The sequence below is a fragment of the Gadus morhua genome, chromosome 12 (assembly GCF_902167405.1).
Source record: "Gadus morhua chromosome 12, gadMor3.0, whole genome shotgun sequence".
Lineage (NCBI taxonomy): Eukaryota > Metazoa > Chordata > Actinopteri > Gadiformes > Gadidae > Gadus > Gadus morhua.
The window spans coordinates 25,926,001-25,943,601 of NC_044059.1; the positions used below are offsets into that span (position 1 = coordinate 25,926,001).

The 17,601-nt window shown below is 45.1% G+C and overlaps 1 protein-coding gene and 1 long non-coding RNA gene across 10 annotated transcripts in view; both read left to right on the forward strand.

Annotated features, from left to right (window-relative positions):
• The first annotated feature begins 1,391 nt into the window (after positions 1 to 1,391).
• LOC115555006 (uncharacterized) lies at positions 1,392 to 1,872 on the forward strand. The gene is made up of 3 exons (XR_003978804.1): positions 1,392 to 1,451; positions 1,542 to 1,686; positions 1,814 to 1,872. It is a non-coding gene; the product is annotated as an uncharacterized LOC115555006 (long non-coding RNA).
• A 2,713-nt stretch (positions 1,873 to 4,585) lies between these two features.
• LOC115556263 (myosin IXB) overlaps positions 4,586 to 17,601 on the forward strand; it is a 58,965-nt gene continuing 45,949 nt past the window's right edge. For 6 of the 9 annotated variants that reach the window (XM_030373422.1, XM_030373424.1, XM_030373426.1 and 3 more), the window contains exon 1: positions 4,586 to 4,991. The gene's annotated coding sequence lies outside the window, so the exon portion shown is untranslated. Of the gene's footprint in view, positions 4,992 to 10,381; positions 10,896 to 17,601 lie in introns of those variants that run through there. The other 3 variants (XM_030373428.1, XM_030373429.1, XM_030373423.1) reach the window with 2 other exon arrangements.

Sequence of the window (17,601 nt, forward strand, 5' to 3'; positions counted from 1 at the left end):
TTTGAGGTTTAAAGTTGTTGTGGGACGTACATGGTAGTTTGGTTCTTCGTATGGTTTTGAGTGATATAACTTGTACACACTGGGTGCATAATAATGTAAAGGTACACTGAATAGTATTAATGACCAACAGCAACAAACGGATCTCCTCAAGGTAAGTCTGTTGGCTGTGTTTTGATGAAGACCATCGCTAGACTTCAGGATCTTCCTCCGTTCAGCTCAAGGTGAGGCGCTGGTTCTGTTTTTTCTTTGGTTGGTTCCGGCCGGAATGTTCGGATTCCAGTCGGACGGTTTGTGCTTCCCGCCGTGGAAGGTTCTGAGTGCGGTGACTTGATTTAGTCCCAATGGTTAGCATAGAACGTTGTAGTCTTGACAACCATAAGAAACCACCTGGCAGTTAGTTGGACGGGAGTCCCCTGAGGGAATCTGGCGGAACGTTCTGGATTGTATTTGCGTAACCTCGAGCCGTTGCCAACGGGAAAAAAAAATTCAGTCGATTTCCATTGGGAATTGTTGCCCCTATCTTAAATAACTAATGTTTGATATTAAATACGTACTAGCACGTACGTCGTACAATATGTTGATAATTTCCGATGGTTGCGCCGTACTTTTAACCACAATGACGTTGCGGGACTCTCACTGCGTACAAAACAGCGTTCTACTTGCGGGCCCATCAGGGAAGGCTTAAAATCATTTCAAGGTGGAAGATAATTTGAAATTTCTTCAACGGAACCCAGCACCTGAATATGGCTGAGTATATTTGATTTAATATCGATACTGCTTAGTGTTCTTTGTTACTTCAGCTTTTGTACGTTCTAAATATCTGCCGTCATTAATTGCCACAGAAGTTAAACCCTACCCAATGGAATGACGTTAACCATTGACTTTGGTGCAGAGTTAACAACTGGATAATATAAAAGCTAAAATAATGGCCGTCATTCCCACATGTTACAGTAGAAGATACTCTACAACTGTACAAGGTTAAAAAGGTAACATGTAGTTTGTCCCAAGGTGTCTGCCTCCTCACCCAGAGACAGACCTCCACCTCCTCACCCAGAGCCAGACCTCCACCTCCTCACCCAGAGTCAGACCTCCACTTCCTGTCAGAAGTCCTCCAGAACAGGTCAGTGCTCTGTGTGAGTAGAGTCTTCTCAGGTCAGTTTCAATGCATGGCCTGAACCACTTCTTTAAACTTGTGGACTACTCTGTCTTCATTCCCAAAAACGGGATTCTAATGTCTGGTCTCAAGTCCTTTCTGGCCTTGAGTTATAAAATAGTTCAATTAATTGTGTAACTTGGTTTCGGATGAGTCAAATAAGTTTATTGTTGGGCTAATGCTGATATAAACCTGCTGCTGTAGCTGAAAGGCGAGGCTGGGGACCGGAGGCTTGTGGTGCCAGGGTGGACCGGAGACTGAGGCTGGAGACCAGGGGCCTGCAGCACCGGACCAGAGGGTAACCATCACCAAGCTCATCTGAAACACTAAAATCCACGGTAGTTTAGGTCTGGTTTTGATCATCTTATGACTTTAAATCTGTGCCAAGCTGTGAGTAAGTGAAGGAGCTAATGGAGGAGTCGTGCTGAAGGAGGTGATGGAGGAGCCGTGCTGATGGAGGAGCCGTGCTGAAGGCCCAGGGCTGGTGGAGGAGCCGGTGGAGGGCCTGCCTGGTGAATGACGTCCGTCGTGGGGTAGATGGAGCTTGACTCTGAAGTGATCATCACACTCACTGCCACTTCTCGTAGAATACTGCTATATACCAGACGACTGCATCTGTTTTACCACATGTTGAAGCAAGACTTCTGCATTTTGTTCCAGACCAGGACTCTGTCTGAGGAGAGCTGCTGGAGGAGCTGAGACGCTGGAGGACGACTAGGAATCGACCAACAAGGATTCCTCATAAGTTTGTATTTACTTACATGGTTGACTTAAAGGGCAAAATACAGCTGTTACTTTGACATGCGTTAACCAACTACCGCTGTGTTTTCTTACTAGAACGTGTTTCTGGAGCGGAGGCGAGCTGGTAGGGGAGCCGTGAATCTGGAGGATGACCATCACTCTACCAACAAGGATTGTAAGTTGGCATTAACCAAACAAACTGGAAATAAAGGGCTTAAAAATAAGACAAACTACATGTTTGTTACCAGACTTTAGGGCCAGACTCACGCGCTGTTTGTTCCAGACCAGGACTCTGATGGAGGAGAGCTGACGGAGGAGCCAAGACTCTGGAGGACGACAACACTCCACCAACCAGGATCCTTGTAAGTTTGCCTAAAATAATCAGAGTGGACTTGTTGTAACGCAGGATTATTTTGTCCAGAACAAGTTACGGCATACTATTGTGGTGGTTTACCAGACAAACTACAGCTGCTACTTTGTTACGCGCCATTAGAGCCCAACTACACCTGTGTTTGTTACCTTACATTAGAGACAAATTACGTTTGCAACCAGACCAGGAATCTGGAGGACTGATGGAGAAGCCGTACATCTGGAAGGCAAATCCTGAGGACCACCAGGACTCTACCATCAAGGATTCCTCATAAGCATTATCATCATTTGCATTATCTGGACATAGTGGACTAGGTAGGGGGTTGGGGGTTCAACTCTCAAACCAATGGTGCCGGGTTCAAGTCCTCAGAATACAGTGATGCGTCCTTGAGCAAGGCGCCCTAAAGCCTGCCTGCTCCTGAATTACTTATCTTTGGTTCAGATAATGTTGCATCTTTTGAATATTGAACCTAATCAATGTCCTTGTTTGGTCCGGGCAGACACACCTGAGCTGAACCTCACCTGATCCTGTTTGGTCGGGGGTAGACACACCTGAGCTAAACCCGCCCTGATCCTGACATCCTGCTGGTCCCGTCTCCTCAGTTCATCTGAGCCTCGTCCTCCAGAAGACCTGCTGAGCTCAGCAGTCTGAGGCTGATGGATCAATGACTTCCAGTGGGAGTGATCTTCTTGACCCCACGTGTAACCGTGTGCTTCCACACGCCTTTCCTTCACGTCACTAACCTCACTACTTCACTACTCTCTACTGCTTCCTCTTTTCTTCCTTCTCTGTGGTTCAAACCTTTACACTAAAGGTGCGTCTTCCTGCCCTCAGAGGGTTTAGCGTTAGGGTTGAGAGTCAGGGTTTAGAGTCAGGGACAGAGCTGGTCAGGGAGGACTGCTTTTACACAAACCTCTTCACTTGCTTTCGGAATGGTGGTGACATTTTGAAAAGATTCATTTGGGAAAATGTTTTCCTCTGCTTTCCTTTACAAAATTGTATTAAACTTCTGTCAAGTGTTTTTGTTTATACATTAAAATCCCACATTGACTTCGACATGTTTGGTGCGGTTCATTTAATTGTCCTTTTAACTTGGTTAATGTCAAGCTAAACTCCTGCAATACATTTATATATATATACATTGTTATTCAGCAATGTTCACATAATCCATTTTGTAAAAATATGAAACCTCCATATTACTACTTAATTCAAGCCTATTCATGTATTTAACAATGTACATACTGCCTCGCAGGCCATTCTCTGCTACTACAACACGTTCAATCCACCAACCCGTCTCACATCTATGTACTATAGCTACGTTGTTTCAAACGGAAATTGTAGTTTGGTGTGAGACTGTTGTCCAGCAGAGGGAGCGGTCATACACCTAATTATACAGGAATGTCTGTGTATTTACATTTTAAAATGTTCATGGGCTGGTCTAGTTTGTCTGCAAATAACTCTGCTTCCAGCAACAGGATTGGTCGAAACATATGAAGTGAAAGAAATAAAAGCCCAGTTCACCAGATCTGAAGTCAGCTGCGATCAGATTTTGGATCATGAATGTATTGAGTGAACGACGTCTGAGCTAAATATTAACCACCTGGAACTTGGACGGCAGGACGCGTGTTTACCTGGTCGATTAGGCCCTGAACGCAGAACCTGAACCCAGACATCGTAATCACAGACCCTGTGTTTAATTAGCCCCGAATGTAATTTTTGGGTTAAAGTAGAAATATTTATAATTATTTATAAGTACTAGTCTAGATAGTCCTTCTGGCAAGAGAATAAACAGTTTAAAAACATAACCTTTTTACCACCTTAAGTGAATTAACCTATCCTATCCCCAGTCAGATGTGTGTGTGTAAAGTCTGTCTCACTTGTGTTAATTTTACTCTGAAATAACTTGAATGGAACTTTATACATTAGGGGATAAGCAGCACAGCAGTCAGGTAGCTATTTTAAGCTATAATAAACTGCGCATTTTGTTTATTTAGGTGAAGCATTATGAATAACATTTCATGTAAAATAAAGCATTGGCATTTTCAATTTCCGTCTGGGCTAAGCCCCGGATGTTTATGATACCTACCCATCAAAAACTCATTTCACAAATTAGCCAGTGACGTCAGTCGGGGTAGCAAGTGGAACCACGTGACAGCACTTGGACGTTGGATGTCCATGTCCTACAAGCCGCAGCGAGACATTATAGCAGCCATGCGTTGCCTTATCTCTGCCTGTAGGGGGCGCTGCCCGTTCACAGACGCACCGGTGCAACAGGGCGCGCTCGAAGCCTTGGCTTGAAGCTATTTCTCAACTTTTTCATCCGCGCGCAGGCTGTTGCTATTATTTGGGCAAAAGAAAGGAAGTAGCGACGGGGCTAACAACTTAGCTGTTTCAAAGGGATCAATTCGGCTTAGGGAGTCTGTACTCATAAATTGGCGGAATACGTCCCTTCTCTTTTTGTGAGGTTCCTGAAAATGGGCAATAGGTAGCGTTAATTGTATTATCCGGCTACCCTGCTCTCGGACCGATAGAGAAAGGTTGAGCTTTGTCTGGGAGGCACCGCCGCTGTTAGCCTTTTCGCTAGGACTGCTGGGGCTGCCTGGTTCCCATTTAAGTGGAAAATAACAAAAAGAAGACTACTGCAAAGCTGCAACCTGCTTTTATTGTTTGAATCGCGGGATTGCAATAAAGGACTATCGCCAGACATGAAGCAGACAGGCGAGCAAGGTAGGTCGTGTTGGCTGTTTTTGTATTAGTAAAATCAGAAGAGTAATGTTAACGTTACTATGAAGTAGGCTGTTCATATCACCCAGGCTGTGCTTTTAAAAAATATACTTTAACGTTAAGGCCACTGGTAGATTAAAGTTGAATGAGGATATCTTTTTTTTTTTTTTTGCTGTAGAGATCAAGTCGAACCTAGTTTTAAACCAGCTCTGTTTCGAAACATTGGCAGCAAATTCAACATTATGCCACTCGAGCCTTTATTTATACTTGTACAGACTTGCGTTGTGAAAGTATATATCGGAACAGCATCAATCATTTCCCAAATGCATCCCATATGTTTTGCTTGTACTGTAGTCTCCGTTTCAAAGTGAACGGAAACATCTATAGCCATGTTCCGAGGTGTCCACTGACTGTTGTAATATACCAAATGTCAGTGGGCGAGACAGCCTTGCACCATGGTTCAGCCTCGTTCTGCTGTTACATGAACAGTGGATGTCCCATCGTATAGGCTATATACGAACAAACCAGTCCTCACAGACTGGTTTGTTGTGAAGCACGACTTAAGAAGATGTACTATCCTGCTATAAATCGAATCAAAGCTTAAACGAAAGGAAAACATCAAAGTAACCTCTACTATGGGACCTTTGAGCATTTCCAGGGTATACCTTTTGGTTAAGAAAACTATAAAGAAATCTTTTGGAAACATCTGTGGCATGTGGTAGACCTTTTGGCTATCCACTTCATCTATAGCAAAACCATACTACTTGATCTTGTCCACCTGTCGTACAGCCTTAAGCAACCCTTTCAAACCCCCTCCTCGAAGAATGGAACTGCCAGCTACATGACTAATATCTTGGTGGTTGGGGAAAAAGTAATCACATAGGGAAATAGCTGAAAGGAACTGTATAATTAGGCGTGTGTCCACTTCACGTCCTCAGTCACTAGGGTTTTACGGATGTGTTCATGCTCGTGTGTACAGTGGGACTTTGACATCATTGCTTAATGATATGGTACGTTTCCATGGATGCACATAGAGATTATTCATTGTTGGCTCTTTGGCATATTAGCCAATTCTGTGTCTTTGAAAATAATTAGTGTAATGATCTTGTCTTAAAGATAAAGCCTAGATAGTCTTAACATCGTCCATTCACCCAAAAAACAGTAAATGCTATTGTGAAAAACATGGGCAGAACATTAAAAAAAGGTCTATATTGACCAAGTTTGCTATAGAAAATGGGAGTTTTATTGTCTTGTTTTGTGTGGCAGTGCAGCTGTTTCTAGATCACAAACAGAGTGCATCCATGCAGGGCATTACACTTTACAGACCCTCAGAAAGACATCCTTTGAGCCTGTGGTCTTGTAAAGGAAAGGGGCCGGCATATGGGCCTGGGCTGATGGTTCCTGCTCATCAGCTCCGTAGGAAGCGGACAAACTGGGCTGTCAGAGGCTGAGAAATTGGGGAGGGTAGTAATTTGTGTGATTAGGCGAGAGGAGGTTGAAGGAGGTTGAAGGAGGAGAGGGGAGCTTGGAGGAGGGTACTGATGGGGTGTATTTTTTAATCTTTTTATTGGAGCCTTTGGTAATAATTGGCCCTCACTCACAGGCTGGCTAATGCAACTGTTCAAGTCTACGGAGGAAAACTTTATCAAAGGCCAATGAAAGCTGTTCCATCATCTCCCAGAGACCTCAGAAGATTTTTCACTTCTGCTCCGATTCAGCCTGTTCCATTATTTTGTAAATGTTAACCAATAGGTTGTTTTGTTTTGTTATAAAGCAACCAGTTTAATCGAAACATCTCTTTGCTACAATAATAGGAAACCCTTTTTTATTAGCTATTTTTTTCTATAGTGCGTGTTTGTGCATTGTGATCATATAAAGCAACAAGACACACCACATGGGAGACCTATATTTGAAGACCATGACTCAAGAGGTGTCATGCCCGTTTTTGCATTGCATATGGCTGCAGAACTGTCACGGCTGCAATGTGTCTTATCAACCACTTCTGACAAGCTGGTATGTTATCTCACACAGCTACAGGAACAAATGTGTTGTTTAAATAACCAGCGCAGCTTCCCATGACAGCTGTTTTATGACTCATGGCTAGCCCTAGATGAAATTAGGTCTAAGTGTGGATTACACAAACTGATTTGATTTTATGTCATTGTATTCAATTGTAAAATTTATGTTTCTGTTTATCGTCTGGCCACAAATATGTATAATGTTAAACTATGTTCTAAACATCTACCTGTGGATTGATGCCACACCTGCCACTTGCATTCCTAAAGGGTAACTCTGTCCTCAGCCGATAGGCCTTCAGTTATCTAACCTATTGAAACGCATGAAGTGGGAATTTTATCCACACAGAACCAGCTTGCAAAAGGGTTTAGGTTTATCATAGGTTTATTTGATAAGGGATTTTATTTGTTTAGTGTTGTGTTACAGTTACAGTCTAAGGATCGTGTGACGACGCTCTTAACTTTTAAAGAGGCAAAGAAAATCCTGGAAAAGGAAGAAACCACAACGCAGGATTGGAAATTGGAATCCAGTCTCTGCAGAAAATGGTTAACAGACATCATGAAAATTGAAAGAAGGGGCTCTTATAACCATTGGATAAGTCACAACCAAATTCTGGCTGCACTGGGATTCTCCTTTTTGTTGCGTGATTCGGGACAACGTCACAATCCCTTAACTCGTTTCTATGAACTGTTGATTGAGGTTTACTACATATGAAATGGCAACTGCCTCCACATTTGGTCGGGCTTGGCAAGAATGTCAAGGGCATGTAGAGTCCTGTGTCTCTCTCCCTCTCCTAATCTGCTATGGAAGCACACGCCTCTTTGTTTCACTGTCACTGAAATGGCTGTTAACGACATCAGAGATTGGTTGACATCGGTGTTAGCCTACCTTCTGTACTGTCCTCTGGGAGGGTTCAGACACAGGCGTTAGCAACATGATTTCCGGTGTGTAATTCAAACCGGCTTAGCATTCAGCCTTGCACATAGACGGTGAATGTATCCTATATGTGACACAGATTTGCGGCAAGCCCACCCCACAGAGACTGGAACTGGGGCAGCTGGAAGGGGAGCAGGCTAAAAAAAGCGAATGAGCTAGTGATAAAGTATGTTGGATATCTAGGGAGTATGCGACAAGTGCATCTGGGAATTTTTGAAACACTATAGGCGAAAATGCACTCATCACAAAAATGGCCGTCTTTTAATAGAAAGACATTTTGAAACGGACATGACGGTTGGGAATATGTTTTATATTTCTTTTAACTCCAACGCCTTCGGCTGCTCGGATTCTTCAATGTGGGCTTGCTGGCTTTATGGGCTTTTATAAATAAGACGTGCTGTAATTATAGGGTATATATGTGGGGAGATAGCCGTCACACTGTTTAGACGTGGCCAGCGTTCATACACTCGCTCGTCATCAGCCCATCACTTCAGAACAATGTTTATGGTTGATATGGGATTGTACCGTACTGCAAAATATGTTAACCCCCCTTGTACGTGATTTATACATTTTCCAACATGTGCAAAGTTATGGAAGACTGAATAAACCACCTTCAATTTTTAATGTGAATACGTTGTATTCAAACAGAGATTGGGGTTTGGAATAAACCACACCAAAAGTCCTATATTTTATGGAAAATCTGTTAAGATCTGAACGGCTACTAATATCCTACAAGTCTTACAGCTTGTGACTAGTTCCAATAACTGAAACAACTGGTAGCTTTCCCATACTTTGCTGGGCTCTCACATCTGTAAATATGGCCTCTATGAAACTGTTACAGGAGCATGTCCATTTTTACCAAAAAGCTACCTATACTGTATACTGCAAGCCATGGTGTTGTCTGAGAATAACAGTACATGCTAATTTCAGCATCAAAGAATGAGGAATCTATAGTTTTTTCAAAAGCCGACCTAGTGAGACTGGGGGTCTCACTTTCAACATTATTGATGTTGCCTTCAGCGAAACGGCTCTGCCCTTGTGCCTATTTGCGATGTTTCAGATAAGGTGTGTGTGTGTGCGTGTGCGTGTGTGTGCGCGTGCGCTCTCAGGGACACAGGATGCCTAGTTAATTGCCATGAGTGCTTTAATGCTCCCCCCTCCATCTTCTCTGTGGTCAGTGATCCTGTCTCCTGGGTCTAGATTATGGGCATGGAGACGGGACCTCCCCTGACGGGCTAGAATAGATTGTATTAATTCAGAGCAGCGCAAATAATCGAGTACAGCCTTATGCTAAGATCCTTGTGCTTAGAATTTCATGGCAATAGTTTACCTAAAGTTAGCAACACACACAATGCGTAATTAGCAAAAAAATACAACGTATTATAATCCACGATGTAATAAGTTGTTGAAGGAAATGAGCTGGATGTCAGTTGTTATTTATTTAGTTCTCAATTGTTGGCATTCTTCATATTTATTTTAGGAAAATTTGTCTTTTTTTTTATTTCAGTCCAAAAATATATTTGGGGTTGCCCAGAGTGCAAATCTTGTGAAAGTGATCGTCTTGTCCACCCAGCCAACTTTCCAACATGAGCAGATGTAACAATGCTGAGGCACAGGAACGGGGGTGGACTGGTTTGTTGCTACAGTAGATGGGCGCAGACAGATTCACACGATGCTGGAGCCAACCTCCTCACCCTCTCCCTAGCTGCTAATGGCCCAGCACGGGCCACCTTCTGCAGCCAGCGACGGATGGATGGATGGATGGATGGATGGATGGATGGCCGGCCGGTCAGAGGGTGGAAAATAGGCTAAATTTCAGCCAGGCAAAGCGGCAAGGGTGACAAAGTGTTCCCATTGAACGTGCCAGGGTAGCTCTCGCAGCCCCCGCTGTAAGCCACAACAGAACCTTGAATAACCTGTGAGTTAGCGTTCCATACAACAGTGTTTAACCGAGAACAAGGCGTGCGTTGTTTGTTTTATCGTTGCTTTGTGTTTTAATTAATTAATTAATTAAAGAAAGGAAAGGACCAGAAGACCATTTGTTATGCAACCACAAAGAAATGTTGATTTTGGAGCCTAATAAGAGGGATTTCATTACCAAACGTATTCCAGGTTTTCTTTTGGCAGAGAGATTCCCGATTTAGTTTTCCATGTCCATATGCCCTTTACAGGGCTGGGCTATTGGACCAGACCCTGTTTGTGTCATAGTCTGCAGGCTGCAGTGTAGCCAGACCAAACCAACAGATGCCTGAAGGTCTGTGACGACGAGACAGGGACACAGAAAGACTTGGAGAATGAAACAGTGAAAAGGCAATGCTTTGAGCATTACAGAGAAGAGAGATGCAGCGGGAAAGCAAAGTGTGTGTGTGTGTGACACACACACACACACACACACACACACACACACACACACACACACACACACACACACACACACACACACACACACACACACACACACACACACACACACACACACTGTGTGGTAAAGGGGGTGGGGCTGCTATTGACACAGAAGGGAGAGCTGGGGGATACGAAGAAGCAGGAACAGTAGACCTTGGCTGTGTGTTCACTACGGTCCGCCCCCCTGCCTTTTTTTCCTCCTTTTCTTTGCTCTATTTTTACCTCCCGGTCTGACCGGGCTCACTGCTGAATGAATCCATATGCAAGTAGCTTTACATCTGCCACGGAGGAGGAGGCAACATTGGGAGGGGAGGAGCTGATACTGGGGGATGTTGAGTGAGCCACAGGGATGGGAGATGGAGGAGGTGCTGTCGTAACGGTGGATTTTCCTAATAGACGATACTCAATGGCTGGGGACTACACTGGATTGTGCGTTTGATTTTGATTTTTTTTTTTCTTCAGGCTCAACACACCCACATGTTTTGTATTTTGGGTTTTTTTAGCTGGATGTACAACAAAAGAACAGTCAAGTGGCCAGCTGAAATGTGTGAGGTTGGTTGCCGTGGTGTCCTGCCATGGATGCTTACTACTGCAAACCAGCGTGAATGTGTGAATTTGTCAGGCAACCTATACATCTCCAGGAGACACTCCTAGAATAGTATTTAGAGTAGATTATATTACATGTAGTCCATGATAAGCTTCTCATGGCAAGACTCCTTTATTCACATACTGTGCTTATCTTCCTTGAAGGCCCACTCTGATGAATTGTAATCCTGTACTTAGATCATTTATTTGCAAAACAACAGCTCACAAAGGATTAGTTTATGCAATGCTTTAAAACTGTGAGCACTTGCAGTGCTTGTGATTGCTGATATTACTTCTAGCATCTAACGTCATCATGTGTAGGACGTTTGTTTACCAATTGGTCATTGATTCATTTGCACTTGGTCTAACAGTAAACTGCTTACAATTGGAAATACTTTGGTATGATTACCCCGAGCCAATTCTTTGGGTTGTATCTCCAGGTCTGTTCTAGGTAAGATATTGTGGCTTGGGATGCAGGCTGGCCAAAGAGGGATTTGGCTAGGTGAGCGGGTGGGCCTAGAACACTCAACCTTTGTCTGGTACTGTCGTTTTCTTGTGTGCATGTGTTTGAGTTTGTGTTGGTTTATTCTCACTACGGTTGCACACTTTCTTATATACAAGATTGCGAGCAGTGTGTGTGTGTGTGTGTGTGTGTGTGTGTGTGTGTGTGTGTGTGTGTGTGTGTGTGTGTGTGTGTGTGTGTGAGAGGACGATTTAGGAGACTTAGTCATACTCAGAATGGACTTGGTGTCTATGATGTAGTGGTCTATGATGAGTGTATAAGTAGTAGTCTATTCTTGTGCCACAATGGAGTCATGTGTTTTTGCAAGTGTTTTTTTGGACCACAGTGGCCCACATGAGTGAGTGTGTACAATATCTCTACTGTCTGCGTTCGTTCCTTCACTTCCTGTTCTCTTCCTGATTTCTTCCTGCAGCCACCCCACATTGTGTGTGTGTGTGTGTGTGTGTGTGTGTGTGTGTGTGTGTGTGTGTGTGTGTGTGTGTGTGTGTGTGTGTGTGTGTGTGTGTGTGTGTGTGTGTGTGTGTGTGTGTGTGTGTGTGTGTGTGTGCGCTTCCACCCACGCTCATTGGAAGGAAGTGCTTCCTTTGCTTGGGACAAGCAAGAAGGCCACATGTCTAGGAGAGCAGCTGTAATCCGGCCACACTCGACTCACATAAACTAGGTTTCACCACGGTGTGGAAACAGTTGAGATGACCAGCGGTACCAAAGGGGGGCCAGGGACACTAGGTCACTAATATTGGGCCGGAGAAAATGTTTGCATATGTTCTTCTGTGTCCTTCGTTGAGGGCTCGACTAGTCCCACCCTCCCATGGCCTAAACAAATCTAGTGTATAAGCCTAACGGGAGGGATAAGGGACCGATTCCCTCCCATCTAGTTAGCCTAAACTGCGGCAAAAGTTCTGCGAAAACTCTGGAATCCCCTGTCAGGCACGGAATCCCAGGCCAGCCAATCAGGAGCGGTTGAGCCTTCTGGATACCATTAAGGCTAACATAATGCTATCCCCCCCCCCCCCCCAACATCCCATGTTCGAGCGTGATTCATGTGGACGCTGGCACTTGTGGGTCTAAGGTTTCAGCTCGTCACTGATTGAATACATGCATTACTCCCCAGACCACTGTGGCCCACATAAATGCGCTCGGAGTAACCTCAGGGTGAAATCAGAACCAGTCTCCCACTAAGCCTCCAGAATACAGATCGGAATCACTTCGCTGCTCTCTCGTTCATCTGGAGTCTGATCCGTAGCAGAGACCCGCAGTGGTTTCTCACAGCAAATGAAATACAAAACAGCCGTACATTTCTAAAGTTCAGTCGAGTTGAAACCCATTCAGACGCCTGATCTCCTCCCAGTCTGTGTCCCATGGGTGTTAGGAGAGACTAGTATGGACCGGGGTTGTGACTGTATTGTTGTATTCTGACACCGCTCTCCCTAGAGAGCTTCCAACCAGTTGCCCTCCCCTGTGGTCCACTCCATGCCCGTTGCTGAGCATGACCCGGGGCATCTGGACCCAGTTACCAACCCAGGGCCAAGTGTGACGACGTGTTAGGTTGGGGGTGGCAGAGAGGGGAGACTGGCTGATTGGGGGCTTTGGTGCTGGTGGCAGTGCAAGAGCAGCATCCCCCTTCCTCTCATAGCTGAAGTTGGAGAGACTGTCGGGTGAGGCATTACTGAGATATAAGGAGCTGAAGGGGAGAGCTTTGAGGGGTTGTTGTGTTGTAGACGCTTGTGTTTACAATTTTAGGTGTGTGTGGGGGGGGGGGGTACGGTCATATCCAGCCTTTATGGATTACCGTCCTGCTGTGAGATCGCATAAAGAAGGAGTTTATTGAGCTGCAGCTGGAATTGGTGTTGAATTCCTACTAACAGCCGCCTCCAGAATAGTAGCAACGCGAGGCACAGGGACCTCACACTTCCGTGTATTCGTCCTCGTGTGTGTGTGTGTGTGTGTGTGTGTGTGTGTGTGTGTGTGTGTGTGTGTGTGTGTGTGTGTGTGTGTGTGTGTGTGTGTGTGTGTGTGTGTGTGTGTGTGTGTGTGTGTGTGTGTGTGCGCACAAACACACAATGGGGGTCATGCCTACCTCGGAGGCAAGTCAAATGAATAGCAGCTGGCTATCATCATCAGTTGTCAATCTATAAGTTGATCACCAACTGTATGAGTTTGAAAGTGACCAATCAATGTAACACTATCGGAGGACCTCCTACTTATCGACCGTCATCATTAGGGATTGTTTGGGGTATCTCTTGGGGCAGAAGAGTCGGCATTGTGGGATCGGGGGTTGAAACAAACAAGAGACAAAACTTGAATCACTTCATCCTTTGTCATGAATGAGTCTCTGTGTAACAAATCGGAACAGTGTCAAAGGACTTTGATACCGGCCTCTATGTTATATTTTTATCAGTGTATCTAGGCCAGAAAAGAGGGTCTAGACTTAGGGCCTGGGCTGTCTCCCTGTGAGAGAATGGGGCGCTATCAACAAGTCAAACAGGGGATCCCTGCGGATCCTGTCTTCTTTATCCTCTTCTTTAAGAAGGGCCAGCAGATGCTCTCCTTGCCTGGCTTTATTGTTTGTGGCTAGCCAGCCAGCCAACCCAATGACAGGGGGAGGAGGAGAGGTTTCTGAGAGGCCACTTTCTCTCTCTCTCTGTCTCTCTGTCTCTCTGTCTCTCTGTCTCTGTCTCTGTCTCTGTCTCTCTCTCTCTCTCTCTCTCTCTCTCTCTCTCTCTCTCTCTGTCTCTCTCGCTCTCGCTCTCGCTCGCTCTCTCTCTCGCCCTCTCTCTCTCGCCCTCTCTCGCTCTCTCGCCGTCTCTCTCTCTCTCTCTCTCTCTCTCTCTTGCCGTCTCTCTCACCTTCCTCTGTCTGTCTGATTTCCCCGGCTGACGGCTGCTGGATGAGTTAAATCCTCCGATTGAGGTGTCGGCCGCCCGTAAACAAAAGGGCAGAGGCTCTGGTTGGGCCACATGGCTCTGGTGGGAGGGCTCCCGTCCATTCACAGTCACTTGGGCTGCATCTGCACCACATAAAGAAACCCAGGAGAGCCTCCGGCTGCCAACCCCACCCCCTCAGTCTCTCTCCCTCTCCCTCTCCCTCTCCCTCTCCCTCTCCCTCTCCCTCTGCCTCTGCCTCTGCCTCTGCCTCTGCCTCTCTCCCTCCCTCCCTCCCCCCGGACCCACTCACTCTGTTTCTGTTCTCTCAGCATCTTATTGTCCCCAGAGGATAGAGCAGGCTTCCTTGGCAGCGAGCCAGCGCGTCTCATCTCCATTAGGTCAGCAGGCAGGGGAGAGGTGTATTGGTGATGGATACCCTAACAATCCTCTTCCTCCCCCTCCCCAGAGTCCCAGGAGTACAGGCAGAGATGTGAATCCACAGCTGGGGGTATTCTAATGTACTTCCGTAGCTGCAGCTCTGTTGTGCCTTCTTTAATAATTAATAAAAACAGCGTTCGGTAAACCTTTTCGGAGTCCACAGAGGTAAATGATGACATTAATGGAGGATGAACTTTGAGTGTGTTATGACACTTTAGTACTGCGTATTGGTAATTTTTCTTTCATCACTTTTTTTCACTTCTAATGTGTTGGTTGTAATAATTGATGAATGAGCCGGTGCCATTTAAGGTGTCTAACCAGGTATTCCTTGTCAAAATACGGTTTACAAAACCATTTGTGATGTAAACTGTCTGCAGCAGGGTAAGTTAGTCATACCCAGTAATCGTATCTGACGTAATATGATAGATTAATCACAGTTATGCGTCTAGCCCTGACTTCAGGAGTCATCATTTGAGGTGTGGTGTTCAGCCCTTGTTTCCCATAAAAATGGGAAGCAGTATTTGTTATTGATTTGTGTTTGTATATTACTTGGATAATAAGTTCAGCTTTGCCACATCATGGCTTCTCTCAGCATTAACTTATTTAGTGATACAACTGAACTGAGCGAGATGAGGGAGATGTTTGGAGTCAGAGACGATCCCTTATATGCCAGTGGGGATCCCGTTGTGTGGTTGAACTGGAATGTTTGGGAGTATGTATGTCATCGACCCCTGATAAACGGCAGTGCTCACACACTACATCACAATACACTTCCTGTCCACATGACCTCTTTGGTGAGTACGTATGAGTGGGCGTGTGTGTGTGTGTGTGTGGGTGTGTGTGAGACTTACAGAGGGAATGAGCAAGCCTGCTGTTTTAAACATTGGTAGCCTACGTGTCATGCACCCAGTCACTTCCGGCAACCCAGGCAGTTGCCTAGCAAATGGTGTGTGTTTTGGGTTTGTATTTTGAGACGTCCAATTTTAAGGATGATTGTTTGTCTACGCTCGGTGCCAAAGAGCTCAGGAAACCTCACTTCCTTGCGTTTCAGCCATGAAGCCTAAATAAGTGGCTGCACAGTGTCAAAACAAGAGCAAGAGTTCAGGCAGTTTACTTTTATGATAGCATGTGTGTGTGTGTGTGTGTGTGTGTGAGAGTGTGCATGTTAATTTAATATCCATCTCCTTTTCCTGGAGCTTATGGTGTCGCATCAATCTGTGGTTTGATTTTGTAGTGGTGAGGAGGTGGATGCTTGAGGGGGAAAAGAGTAGTTTCTAGTTTACATAGATATCATTTCTGCCGTCATCTGTCATAGTATCCCACGGTTTAAACTACTCAGTTATACTGCATAAGCATTTACTATAAAAAGCCCGGGTACTTTTGTTTTATCCCAACATTTGGGATTAGAAATTGTCATTACCCATTTTGTGTGTGTGTGTGTGTGTGTGTGTGTGTGTGTGTGTGTGTGTGTGTGTGTGTGTGTGTGTGTGTGTGTGTGTGTGTGTGTGTGTGTGTGTGTGTGTGTGTGTGTGTGTGTGTGTGTGTCGTCGCCCAGGTGTGCACACGCACACCTGCAGAACCTTTGTGCTCAGTTTTCTTCTTACAAATACAGTAGTGTTTTCAAAATGATGTCATTGTTATTGGGTCGTTATACCAAACTTGACTCAGTCAAGTTGAGAACTTGAGTGAGTCAAGCTCTCTCTCTGAGTCAGAAACACTGCCACGAAAACACTGTTTTATTAGTTCCCCCGAGGTTAAGAAATTAAGCACACAGATGTGTGATCCTGAAAATACTATTCAAGTACAAGTGAAGGAACAAAAATACACTTTTAGTTTTGCTGGTTACGTTTATTTTCCTCCTGTGATTTGATTACATAGCAATGATTGAATCAACCAGTATACTGTTTGAATAGGCCTCCTTAATTAGATACTAAGAGGTTAGCTAGGGTGGGTCGGCCTCTAGGCTGAGTAGATCCTTCCAAAACATTTTCTTTATGGAATTAGTTAGATATGAAGCGCCTCCTTCGGTCTGCCGTACACAGCTAAACGGTGTCTGCCTGCCGTAGGCTTGGTCTAGTTTGTTGACTTAATCCAGCCGGTAAGACGCTATAAACCCCTGGCTAAGCTGCTTCAGAGCGGAGGACCCGGTCGATCCTCCACTCTTATCTGTGGAATGCCCGTCATCCTCTTCTTGGGTTCCAGAGGAAGGCCACTCTACTATCTGTAAGGCCTGGTCTCCCTTTGATTGTCTCCTGGGATTCCCTATTCCTTCCCTCCCCCACACCCCTTACGCTCTCTCTCCCACTGTTTTAGTTGATGACATGCGTCCCTGCCCTCTCTCTCTCCCTTTCCCTCTCCCTCTTAGCTATTTGTTCTATCCCTCTCCCTCTTAGCTTTGTGTTCTATCCCTCTCCCTCTTAGCTTTGTGTTCTATCTCTCTACCTCTTGGCTTTGTGTTTTCTCCTTTTTGAAGTTGGTTTAGCAGGCAACGTTGGTGGGGGAGTTTAATTGACAGAGCTAAACCAGACAGCTCATGATGGGGGATAATGATGATGCTGTCTTCTGCGGCTAGCTCAGTTCTGCATGCCGTGGCACTTTATAGACTTGCATGTGTCTGGAACTGTGGTCAGCGAGGCTGGCAAGGGAACAAGCTGAAAACCCTGTCTCTATTTCCTCCTTTTTCCCTCCGCAATGTGACCTAAATTATTCCAAAACTAGCCTGTTCCAGATGCAGTACTCCAGACTCTGTTTTTTTCCCTTACTGTTAATGGTGTTATGAATAGCTGCTCCTGAACAGCACATTTTATAAGTATGAGTGTAAAAATGATCCTCCGGTTTACAGTAGCAG